Source organism: Mastomys coucha, unplaced genomic scaffold, assembly GCF_008632895.1.
Source record: "Mastomys coucha isolate ucsf_1 unplaced genomic scaffold, UCSF_Mcou_1 pScaffold9, whole genome shotgun sequence".
Classification (NCBI taxonomy): domain Eukaryota; kingdom Metazoa; phylum Chordata; class Mammalia; order Rodentia; family Muridae; genus Mastomys; species Mastomys coucha.
Window position 1 is genome coordinate 77,690,853 of NW_022196915.1, and position 13,494 is coordinate 77,704,346.

The following is a 13,494-nucleotide window of genomic DNA, read 5'->3' on the forward strand; positions in this document are numbered from 1 at the left end:
GAAGGGGCAGAGGAGGACACTGAACCTCCTCTGTCACTTGGAAGCTGAGAGGATCGTGTCCCTGCCGCCCTGCAGCTCCCCTGAGAGTAGTGGGGCTTGTGGCTCCCGGCTGGCTGCTCACGTCTCAGAAACTCACCCGAGAGAAAATGGCGAATCCCGTCAGGGTCTCTGGCTTAAGGCGCCTCTGGGCTGGCTGCTCCAGTCTCAGAACCTCACCAGAGAGAAAATGGTGGCTGCCGCCTGGGTCTCTGGCTTAATGTCTATGAATTCTATATAACATATTAAAACAACAATTTAAACCTTCAAGAAAATTGTAAAGTATCAGACATATACAGACTAATTTGTATGATTTATAAAAAGGTTGATTATAACAAGCAAGAGGTATATAAACTAAATGAAATAATACCGGGGTCTTCCTGAATATTTTTTGTCAGTGAACATTTATTGAAAAATATGAAATATTTAAGATATATTGCTAAAAAAGAATAACATTAAATTTATTAAAATAGTTTATTTAGTATTTGTTGCATTATTAATAATAGGGAATATCATTTTATTAAAAATCAGTAGACATGGTACCTTAAATAATAAATACAACTGAATTTTATCTTTAAGTATTTGATGAAATTTCAGGTTTTTATATGATGAAAACTAGTGTCATTGACTATAAACAGATACAAATATATGACAGTTTTGTAGACAAGAGCCTGTTTTTGACCTAGAAAAGTCAGGAATTGCATTCAAGATGTTGTGAACTCCAGACATTACGCTCATGAGCATGAATGGCATAGGCATTCAAAATAAAAACAATATCTGTTGAGCAATGGTTCTCAGCCTTCCTATTGCTGTGACCCTTCAATACAGTTCCTCCTGTTGTGGTGACCCCCAACCATAACATTCTTTTCATTGCTAATTTATAACTGTAATTTTGCTACTATTATGAATAATAATGTAGATATATTTTATGCAGTATATATGATCCCCAGGATATATGACCCCCAGGATATATGACCCCCAGGATATATGACCCCCAGGAGGGTTGTGGCTCACAGGTTGAGAACCACCGGTGTAGATTTTCATAAATTTCCAATGTACTTTCATTTCTTATATTTGAATAAAATCGTTTAGAGGAAAGAAAGAAGTGTTTATATATAGTTTCAATATATTTTATAATAGCAATCAGAACACTTTAAGATTTGTTTTATAAAACAAAGTTTATAAAAATGAAAGGACTTATGTCCACCAAAACTATATGAATTATATATGATATGATAGAATTCTAATCCTGACTTCCCTGTTACAAAGATATAGGACATACACTCTTCAAATTTTATTTTTTCTACAACATAATTATTGAAAATGTGTATCCATTTCATAATGTTCCTATTAAGAACAAGTTAATTACTATATATGTAGTTCCTATACAGTATTTACAGTATAACAAATATAATTAAAAATTAGCACACACACACACACACACTAAAGCAGGGGCTGTAAATTCATTTTAAATAGGCTGGAAGATTGAATGAGGTAAGAGAAGATATATGTGAGTATATTCATTTTGGCAGTTGAGTAATGTCATTGGTTGCTTACAAAGCATCAATGATATACATATAGTATTTGAACACAGAAGACCTTTAACTCCAGATTGAACACATGACTGTGCTATAGACCTTACTTAGACTGTGCTTAGAAAGGCAATGGTGATCTCCTGTAACATGTGAAAGACTAATTAGCTTTAGTATGCATGAGGTGCAAAGCCTAGAATAAGGAGAGGGGAAAGAACAGTATAATTGAATGGGAATGGAAGAGCCCTTAAAAAGATTAAATCTGAGAAACTGCTTGTGAGATTGATTTTGATGCTAAAAAGGAAAGAATCAAACAGAATTTTTTAAAACCTGGTACTTTCTGAAGAAAATTTAACTTTCCTCCTAATTAAATAAATTTGGAGTTTACCAAGGGACATTCAGAGATTTTTTTTGCTCTAAACTTGGAAGCTGTATTTGTCAACTTTATAACTTAATTGGGCTTTGATGTTGACAAATTGATTTTTCTTGCTTCTAATTTATTTAATTCAGTTTTCACAATTAGGCAAGCAATTAATCAATGGTGGAGTCATTAAGATTCATTGCATTGAAATGGTGTCCTGACAATCATCTTAACTAAGAACTGTGCAATTTATCAGAATGCAGACGCTTGGGAAGATGTTAAGCAGAACACATTTAATATGCTTTTATTAATAGTAAACATGTCAAGTTGTTCCATTGCTAACATATATAGGCTGATGTTGAAATTAATACTTATAAGTTAGTTTGGCTTACCATGCAATCTTATCTAGAAATAAAGCAATATTAACCTGTAATTATTAAGACAAAATGAGAAGCAAACAGTTACAAGGATAGAAAAGATTTTCTGTCTGAGCTACTAATATTTTCCTATGCTTTAATATGGAAGGATAGAAATACTAGCCTGTGAGAATTTTTAACTATATAAACTGTATATAATTGTTTATAACTATATAAAATGTATTAAATTCATGAAATTTTTCTTCTATTTTAATGGGCATATTGCGTATGAAAAAGTAATTGACTTTAATATCAATGATTCTGTATTTCTGTGAGTTTTGTGATGTAGAAGATACAAGAACTTTCCTGTTTTTTATATGTCTAATATTAGGTTAAACACAACAAGAAAATGGTGTTAACTATATACAAGAGCAACATATCAGCCCTACCAAGGCCCCACATGATGCTGAAATTCTTCATTTCTGCCATGTAAATGCAACCCAGCCTGAGATTTCTGAAGCCAAACTACATGAACCATCTGGGCATCATCCTTAGAATTCATGCTTCACTCTTAAACTAAATTGATACAGTAGTTTAACTGTCATATTCTCTCTCATAAGCTTTGCTAAATCCCAAAGTCCAGAGGACACTTCATTTGAGGATCATGAGTAAGGAAATGGGATCCTATGCCTATCTAGAACTGATGACACTTTCCTGTCTCAGGTGTCTGTATGTGCTATAATGGCAGCCTGTTTGCAGAAATGCTAGGCAAGGATGATCTGGGACTGTCCATCTTCTTATGTCACATAAAGGGATTTGATCTTAAACGTTTTCTCTCTACTTCTTTGGCATGCTCTTTGGTTACCTCCACCTCTTGTTTTCAGCTGCTTTCCTAAAGATTCATGAGTGAGGTATTCTTAAGACTCACAGTTGAAATGGAGTTTGGTCCTTTTCCTTATAGTACTGCTTCTGTTGCAACATAGGATGAAAGCCATAGACCTTCCTATCAACTTCTTCTCCCATCCCTTGTAATGTGGGAGATAAGTGCATTTGTCTATTTGTATTAATTACTTGTCTTTTTGAAATCACTTTAAAATGGCAGTTTCTATTTAGAAAAATAAAGAAAAGAAAATTTGAGTTCTTATGAATCATTATCAATTTTGTGACATAAAGTTATTTTAATTGTATTACATTTTGAATATTTAAATTATGTAATGAAATATATTGTAATACATTTTGCCCTCTCTTAAGTCCTCATATATCTTCCCTACCTCCCTACCAATCCAAATTTGTATTATTTCTCTCTCTCAAACAAACAAAAATCAACAAAACAAATCAAAATAAAGAGGACAACAAAATAAAGAAAAACAAAACAATATAAAATAATTTAAAAATAAGTCCCACTAAACCATAACAAAGGACAGGCAGACACACACACACACATTTTCTACTACTACTACTACTTCAACTACTACTTCAACTACTACTACTACTACTTCAACTACTACTACTACTACTACTACTACTACTACTACTACTACTATATGGAGAACATTTATTTTGTCTTTGTCAGCAGGAATAAATTGTAAAAAGATTCCTAGTTAGGTGTACGACTTTGTGTCCCATTCCCCTTTTCCATGCTGGGCTCTTTATCTTGCTTATTTTTATACAAGTTTCTTGTATAGTGTCTCAATGATTTTTTTAAATTTTTAAAGATTCTATATGGTGTATCACTTAGAATATCAACAGAAGTTTTATAGCCAGCAATGGACAATGGGAGCATGGATGTTACAAGCAAAGGGAATAGAATATAGTGTTGCAATAGACAAGTTGAAAGCTAGAATATGAAGATTAAATGAGGGGCATGATAAATGAGGGAATAAGGTGATGGACAACTAAAACATAGATATTTTCCTCTGAAAATTCATATAGAAGCCAACTACTATAGAAGCTTCCTACAATATATACATATATAAAATAATTTAAATGGTGTTCATATAATGGAGGAGACAATGTCCAAGTTAGATATCATATACTATAAAGAAAATTCAAGAGTACCAGTAATGGTTTACATTTTATTGAGTCATTGACCAAATTTGTCCTATAAAGCCAGCTTCCTCAAGTGTATAGGCTATTGACATTGACATTGGTTACTCTCAAAAACTGGTGGTAAGGCCCTATTGTGAAGACAAATTACTTTTGTCAATAAACAATGAGAATTCGAGATAGTGCCTAGATAGAATATTCACCCCTATTGAATATTGTTCATGATGCTAGAATGTACTATACCCATTATTAACAGAGAAAAGTAGTCATTAATTCCATTTTGCAACAAACTTGCAGCCTAAAACTGTGACCAGTTTGCAAGATAGACACCAGTACCACAGTGATACAAATGTTTTGGAAGTAAACAACTATTATTTTAATGAATGTAAGTCCTACATCGTGATATGCAGCCCTGATGCTGTTAATGAGGTGAAGAACATGAGAATATTTTGGACATGGGTCCTATGGAAAAAGCTGCTACCAATTTCTGGTCAAATGAATATATCAATAAAGTTGTTCCTAAAAACATTCTACTATAGCCATAACCAGTGCCTTACTCTGCCCTCATCACGTTTTTTTTTTTTTTTTTCTCTTTGCAGTAGTAGGTCACAGCAGATTCTGGCAAGGATGTGGAGAAAGAGGAAATTCTTCCATTGCTGGTGGGATTTCAAACTGGGACAACCATACTGGAAATCAATTTGGATGTTCCTCAGAAAAATGGAAATAGATCTACCTGAAGATCCAGCTATACCACTCTTGGGAATATACATAATAGATGCTCTATCATGCCACAGGGGAATGTGTTCCACTATGTTCATAGCAACCTTATTTGTGATAGCCAAAGCTGGAAACAACCCAGATGTCCCAAGAAAGAAGAATGGATACAAAAAAATGTGGTTCGTTTATCTAATAGAATACTACTCAGATATTAAGAATAAGGACATCCTGAGTTTTGCAGGCAAATGGATGAAACTAGGAAATATCATCTTGAGTGAGGTAACTCAGACCCAAAAGACATGCATGGTACATATTCATTAATAAGTGAATATTAGCAAAAAAAAAAAAAAAAAAAAAAAAAAAAAAAAAAGACAGAATACCCAAGATACAGTCCACGAAACTCAAAAATGTCAACAAGCTGCCCAAGTGAGGATGCCTCAGTCCCACTTGGGAGGGAGAAGAAACAATCACAAGTGGGGAAGAAGAGAGGGACCTGGGAGGGAAAGTGGACAGGAGGGAGAAGTGGGGTTAGAGGGGAACCTGATATGGTACTTGGAGAGAGAAAAGGACTGAAGCCTTGAAGGCCAGCAGAAAGAATGGAAACAAGCAACCTCAGGAGGTAGGAGGTTGGGAGGACCCTCCAGAATGCACCAGAGACCTGGGAGGTGAGAGATTCTCAGGACTCAAAGGGAGGGACCTTAGATGAAATGTCTGACAGTAGGGAGAGGGAACTATAGAGCCCACCTTCAGCAGGAAGACAGGGCAACAAATGGGGGACAGCATCCCACAGTCACAACTCTGACTCACAATTTTCCTGTCTGAAATAAATCACAGGGATGGAAATGGAGAGGAGCCTGAGGAAAAGAAGGTCTAGCGACAGGCCCAAAGAGGGATCCAGCTCAAGCGGAGGTCTCAAGGCCTGACACTATTAATGAGGCTGACACTATTAATGAGGCTATGTGGCAGAGCGCTCACAAATAGGAACCAAGCATGACTGCTCTCTGAAAGACCCTACAAGCTGCTAAAAGAGTCAGAGGCAGATAATTTCACCCAACCAATGGACAGAGTCAATTGACCCCTATTGTGGAATTAGGGAAAGACTGGTAGAACCTGAGAAAGAGAGCCACCCTGTAGGAGAACCAGCAGTCTCAATTAATCTGTACCCCTGAGATCTCTCAAACACTGGACCACCAACAAGGCAGCATATACCAGCTGATATGAGGCCCCCAACACACACACAAACACACACACACACACACACACACACACACACACACACACACACACAAAGACTGCCAAGTCTGTGTTCATTCAGAGATGATGCACCTAACCCTCAAGAGACTGTATGCCCGAGGGAATTTAGAGGTCAGGTGGTGTGGGGGGGGTAGGGTCATCCACGTGGAGAAATGGGGTGGGCAGGAGGTATGGGATGTGGAGCAGTAGGAGGAGGGTGGATTGAAGGTTGGGCGAAATATAATATGAAGTGTAAATAAATAAATTAATTAATTCAAAAAATAACCTGGACTATATTGGGTAAACTGTAGTCAAACTGTATCAGACATGACATGATATTGAAGAAATTCTTGAAGGTATAAAAGATATTGATTTCTCTTTTATGTAATTCTAATAAAAATGGTATAATTTGTTTAATCTCATTTTATATGTTAAGGAATTATTTGAATTTATAATGACTATATGATATATCTCATTGAGGGGGTTATGCATGAATCCGGGTCTAAGTTTAGCCTTATAACACTACTATTATTTCATAGCTTTCTTTTAGATTGTTACGACTTTAAAGTAAAACCAAAATATATCTCCTAAGTACTGAGAAAAATTTAAAGTGACTTAAATAAGCAGGTCAAAACAACAAAACCATAGTGAAAAGTATGTATGCAACAGGATTAGGATAATGTTTTCTAGTTTGATTGATGTAAGACCCTTTCTAATAGGTCACCTCATTCAACAGTCTTCAGTAGTACAGTTCTAATAAGTATAACTACATGTAGAGTGGACCTGTCTAGGATTGCCTAATCAGTGCAGTGTGGGTGCTGACATTAAAGCTCTAGTCTTCTACTTTAGAATTTAAATGTACTGGGTAAAAATTATTTATAAATTAATAGATTTTGAGTAAAATTACTATTTCTTTGTAAATAAATTAATACTATAAGGTAAAATTAACAAATATATATTAATTTATATTTAACTTATGATATACATTTTCAAATTAGTGTATAATTATTGAAAACTTTGCCTCTAACTCTGTAACACAAAATTCAGACATGAAGTTCATATGAATGATATCTTTTCTATTTTGTATATATACATTACAAATTTTTCTACGTTATCTTTAGGCTCTTGATTATAAATCTTGGTATTTATAGTATGAGTCATCACAATGACCCTGAATATATTTTTTCAGCGATCATTATGTTTATAAAATCCACTGTATTGTGGCTTCCTAAAATTACAGCATTCTCTATCTCTGCCAATCACAAGAAATGATAACATTGTTCATCAAAATGTGAGAGAATTGCTCATGGCAGAGTCTATAACCATAAGCTCTTGGGAAATAAATGCCACATGGGAGAATAATTCACAGCAGTACATAGCAATATACAAAATGTTTACAAATGTCAACTGTTATTTATATGTGAACAAGTAGTTAATTGCATTCTATCCAAGCAGCTACTGCTGCCTACACCACATATCAATGCAATATTTGAACTATCTGGGTCTGTTAAGTATAAACATTAATTATTACCAGATCTTCCTCAGAGTTCATCATTTCCATTTTACAGTCACAAGAATGCTCTTCGTAACATATTTTTGAAATGATGGTTGAATCTATTTTTAAAGGCTATATAATAAACATGTGTTTACATGTAACTATATTACAATCTTAATTGTATTTAATTTTTTGAAGTACTATTGACTAAACAAATCCCAATAATTAAGGTATGTCTATTGTAACTATAGCATATAATGCTACAAAATTGTAATTTTCATAGGTATTCAAAAATAAACAGGGACAAAGTAACCTGAAGATTGGAGTCTCAAAGCTTTAATCTTAAATTGTGTGGATTCACTTGTTGGATTGGAAGCAAACACAGTGTTTTCCTTTTCACTAAATAAAATAATGCTAAGTATGTATCAGAAAGTACAACTACTACAGGGCAAAGGCTACCATTTACACCATGAAAACTTTTGCAATGCATGAATTGATTAGAAGATAATCAGAGAAATACGTTCTTCTCGTGATGCATCAAACTAGTATAATACCTGTTAAAGTTTACTTCTCAATACTAGAAAGAGAAAGGAAGGACGGAACAGACTGCTCTCTATGGGGATGACACTAGCTGACATTCCTACCCGAGGGGGACATAGAAAGTGAAGTGACCACCTCCAATAGCTGTGCAGAACTTCCAGAGGCAGGAGGGGAACATCAATACACCATACAGTATTCAACCCCAAGATTATCTTGACCAAAAGATGTTCAGAAAATAAGATGGGGAAGAGACTGAGGGAACAGCCAACCAGTGATTACCCCAACTTAAGACCAACCCCACATGAGACACAACCCCTAACATTATTAAAGATACTTTCATCTGCTTGCATTCAGGAATCTAGCATAACTGTGTCCTGAGTGGCTTCATCCAGTAGCAGATAGAAGCAGATGCAGAAACTCCCCCACCCCCAGCCAAACATCAGGCACAGACAGGGAAGTCTTGTGGGAGACTGGGTGATAGAAGTGAACAAGTTGGGAGGGTCAAGGACATAGCAAGAAGATCTTCAGAGGCAACTCATCTTGGAACATGGGGGCCTCACAGAGCCTCAGCCACCAACCAGGGAGCATGCAGGAGCTGGACCTAGACCCGTTGACATGTGTACCAAATATGCAGCTTGGTCATCATGTGGGTACTCTAACTATTGGAGGGGGCTTGTTCTCTGCTCCCTGCCATTGTATTCCGTTACCTCTTCCTGGAGTTCCTGGTTCTCAGTGTGAGAGGATCTCCATAGCTCTGTGGAGACTAGATATCCCAGAATGGAATGGTACCAAAGGTGCGTGCCCCTCTGTCTCCCTCTTCTGCTCTGCTCTGTGTTTGTGTGTTTGTTTGTGTGTGTGTGTGTGTGTGTGTGAGAGAGAGAGAGAGAGAGAGAGAAAGAGAGAGAGAGAGAACAAATAATGGTACTTGTGAGGAAGTAGTAAAAATTTAAAAGATGTTCTCCTGATAGAAAAAACTTAGACAATTAACTGTCTTTTAAAGAGAAAATGCTAATATGATTATTGATTAATAATTGAACTTCAGATTGACTTGACAGGGAAGAATTATAATGGCCAATCATGAGAATTAATAGGACATAGTGATATCATAATTCTTTTGATTTTCAATTGCAAAGGTAAATGTCATGACTTAAAATTTTTACCAATTTCTTTAAAGAATAAATTTATATGTAAACATGAAAATACTTTAGAAACTTGTGTAATAACACAGGCTACAATCAGATATAGTAATAATATATTACAATAGAATTATCATTTTGGCCTCTACATTCCCAAGTAGGTATATTAATAATAAGTTTTAAAAAACAATATTCAGTTGACAGTTGCTTAGCATTTATAGAATTTTAATGGCAACAAAAATGTAGGCATATAACAGGAATGAAGTATCTAGGATATTAGCTGTGAGGAGAAGCAGGATTATTGGTTAGCCAGCTGTTCCCAAAGATTTACAAAATTTTGATAAATAAAACCACACCTTGATTCTCACTTTTCTCCAACGTGGAGTGAACTGAGACTACAAGCAATAATCTGCCATCATGTTGGTCTTACCAATCATTTTGACTCTGAAAAAAAAATGAGTGACTTCTGGATTTTGAAATAACAATAAATTCTAAGAGCAGGGAAAAAGTAGTTGCTCAAGTTGTTCATTACCAGTAAGTGCAGTGCAAAGTTTGCAAAGCTCTTAAATTCTGGGCTCTCCACACCTGTGCAGTGGAATGATCCCAAATTATTACTGATTTGCAGCAGCTGCTACAAATCACGACTGCCAGGAGACAAATTTGTTGTTGGTAAGGAAATCTCCTGCCAACCTTCCTGTCTAAAAAAAGAGATTAGGTGATTTCAACAGTTGCCTGCATTACTAAATCAGGACTGGGAAATCTCCTTCTCTATTCTCACTACTGTCGTTCAAGGTATTTAGACTCTTTGGGACCCTTGCAAATAAGTTATTTTCTATGGACTGTATTTTCATTCTAAAGGATAGCATTTTTTTTAAAGTGTTTGCAGTGTTGGAGCCTTCCTTACAATGTAACAATAAAAAAAAAATCCACAATCAGATATTTCATTCTTCCTCATTAGGTATACATGATTTAAAATTAAACTTACTCTAATTTTGTTTTAAAATAGAACCAGGCTCTGGTTTAATATCTGAGTCAAACACTCACTCATTGAAAACAGTGAGCAGGAACAGTTGTGGATGTATAGTTTCAAGATGGGTCTCATCTACTTAATATATTTATCACAAAGAAATTCCTTTAAAAAAAAAAATGCTTCAATGCTTCAACCCCATTAGTAATGTCATGACAAACTAATACCTGCCTGAGCTATAGTAAAACTCTACCTAATCAAGTTTCCATATGTGTATTAAATCATCTCTATCTTTCACACATAGTGGTAGAATAGTAAGAACTCACTCTGATGGCTGTTGTTGCCGATGTACCTCAGTAGGTTATTCTGTGTTCTTTTTCCCTCCCAGTCTCTGTGTTGCCTGAAAAGACTGACTCCATTTTCAGGCAGATATTTTTCCTTCATTAGTAAGTTAGTGAACTTAATATCTGCTCCATCTATTATGCATTGCCCATCCAACACAGACTAATAAGTTCTTCTTTGCGTTAGAAAAGTATTCCTACTCTAAGTTTTCCAGGAAGAATTCAAACTGTGAAGGACATGTGGGTATACTAAAAATCATATCAGACTAACCAGACCCAAATACTTATTAGATGAACTGACTGAACACCCAACCCAACTTGTGATACTGGGGTGTTGATCAAAGACTGAGAAGTCCACAAGTTGTCTGGGCTTCCCATTGTCAGTGAGACCTCTTATTTGTGAATCCACCAAAGCAAAATTGTCCTGGACTTGGCCTTTGGATTTCTGACATTGCCCATTTCAAGCTACAACCCTTTTGGCCTTTAACCTCACAGCTGAACTCTGTACCTTTGCTGGAAATTTGACTTCTGTAGCTCCCTTGAGACACCTGTCTGGTTCATTATCTTATTTAATACAACTCTTTCTAAATTCTCTTTTGAGGCCTCTTGTATCTGCTTAAGCTTCTTTGTTTTCATTGTGTAACTCAAAATAACATACACAGATACAGAGATATATTAACTGTACAGTGTGTGATTTTAGTGATAATATTAGTAATTAAGTTTGGAATGATGAAACATATTCATCTTTACCAGGCTATCAAAGTAGCTAGATTATATGAAAAATAATATCACTGAAACACCAAAACTTTTGAATTTATAGTTACTAAATACATTCTGATTTTATGGAAAGATACAAACATGACTGTCTGTAATTCTGGGATAATTTGGTAGACACAGTTCTTCATGTAATTCATGGCTTCTAATATTTATACATACTTATTTTCTACACAGTCTCAAGCCTGAGTACAGCCTACTGACAGAACAACTGACTAAAGTGCTCTAAGTACAAACCAACCAACAAACCAACTCATCACCAACAAACAAAAAGCAACCAGAAAATACGTAAAATGCAAAGTACACTGTTTTCGGGGTAGTGCTGATGGTGGGTGGGTATCTTCAGTTTCTGAAAATGAAGCTAAAATAAAATTGTTTGCTTTTAACATTTTTTTCTTATTTTAAGGGTTAAAGCCATGAACACTGCAAGAACAAATAAAAGATATTTTTGTTCCTTACAAATGAGAAAATGATCTATCTAGACCTTCTAAATCTTTCAAATTATAAAAAACATAAATAATAATAATCAAATAATTAGGAAGTTTAAAAAATATATGTCAAATTGAATTATAAGTAACTGTAACCCATTAAGGTCTAAAATAACTATATCAGCTCTGTCTTTAAATAGTACAACTTTAAAATTATAGTCCATTTTAAAAGCATATTTTTATTATCTAAGCATTTATCTTACAGACTTCAATGCAATCCCCATCAAAATTCCAACTCAATTCTTCACAGACTTAGAAATAGAAATTTGTAAATTCATCTGTAATAACAAAAACAAACAAAAAAAACCACGCAAGATATCCAAAACTATTCTCAACAATAAAGGAACCTCTGGTGGAATCACTATCCTGGACCTTAAGCTGTACTACAGAGAAATTGTGATAAAAATTGCGTGACAGGCTGGTAGATCAATGGAATAGAATTGAGGACCCAGAATTGAACCCACAAACCTATGGCCACTTGAGCTATGACAAAGGAGATAAAACCATTCAGTGGAAAAAAGACAGCATTTTCAATAAATGGTACTGGCTCAACTGGTGGTTAGCATGAAGAAGAATGCAAATTGATCCATTCCTATCTCCTTGTACAAAGCTCAAGTCCAAATGGATCAAGGCCCTCCACATAAAACCAGATACACTGAAACCAATAGAAAAGAAAGTGGGGAAGAGACTTGGGCTCATGGGCACAGGGGAAAATTTCCTGAACAGAACACCAATAGCTTATGCTCTAAGATCAAGAATTGACAAATGGAACCTCATAAAGTTGCAAAGCTTCTGTAAGGCAAAAGACACTATCAATGCAACAAAATGGCAACTAACAAACTAGGAAAAGATCTTTATCAACCCTATATCTGATAGAGGGCTAACATCCAATATATACAAAGAACTCAAGAAGTTAGACTCCAGAGAACCAAATAACCCTATTAAAAGTGGGGTACAGAGCTAAACAAAGAATTCTCATTTGATGAACACCAAATGGCTGAGAAGCACCTAAAGACATGTTCAACATCCTTAGTCATCAGAGAAATGCAAATCAAAACAACCATGAGATTCCACATCACACCAGTCAGAATGGCTAGGATAAAAGATTCATGTGACAGCAGATGCTGGAGAGGTTGTGGAGAAAGAGGAACATTACTTCATTGCTGGTGGGATTGCAAACTGGTACAACTACTCTGGAAATCAGTTTGGCGGTTCCTCCGGAAATTGGACATAGTACTACCTGAGGACCCAGCTATGCCTCTCCTGGGCATATATCCAGAAGATGCTCCAATATGTAATAAGGACACATGCTCCACCATGTTCATAGCAGGCTTATTTATAATAGCCAGAAACTGGAAAAAACCCAGATGTTCCTCAACAGAGGAATGAATGCAGAAAATGTGATATATCTACACAATGGAGTACTACTCAGGTATTAAAAACAATGAATTTATGAAATTCTTAGGGAAATG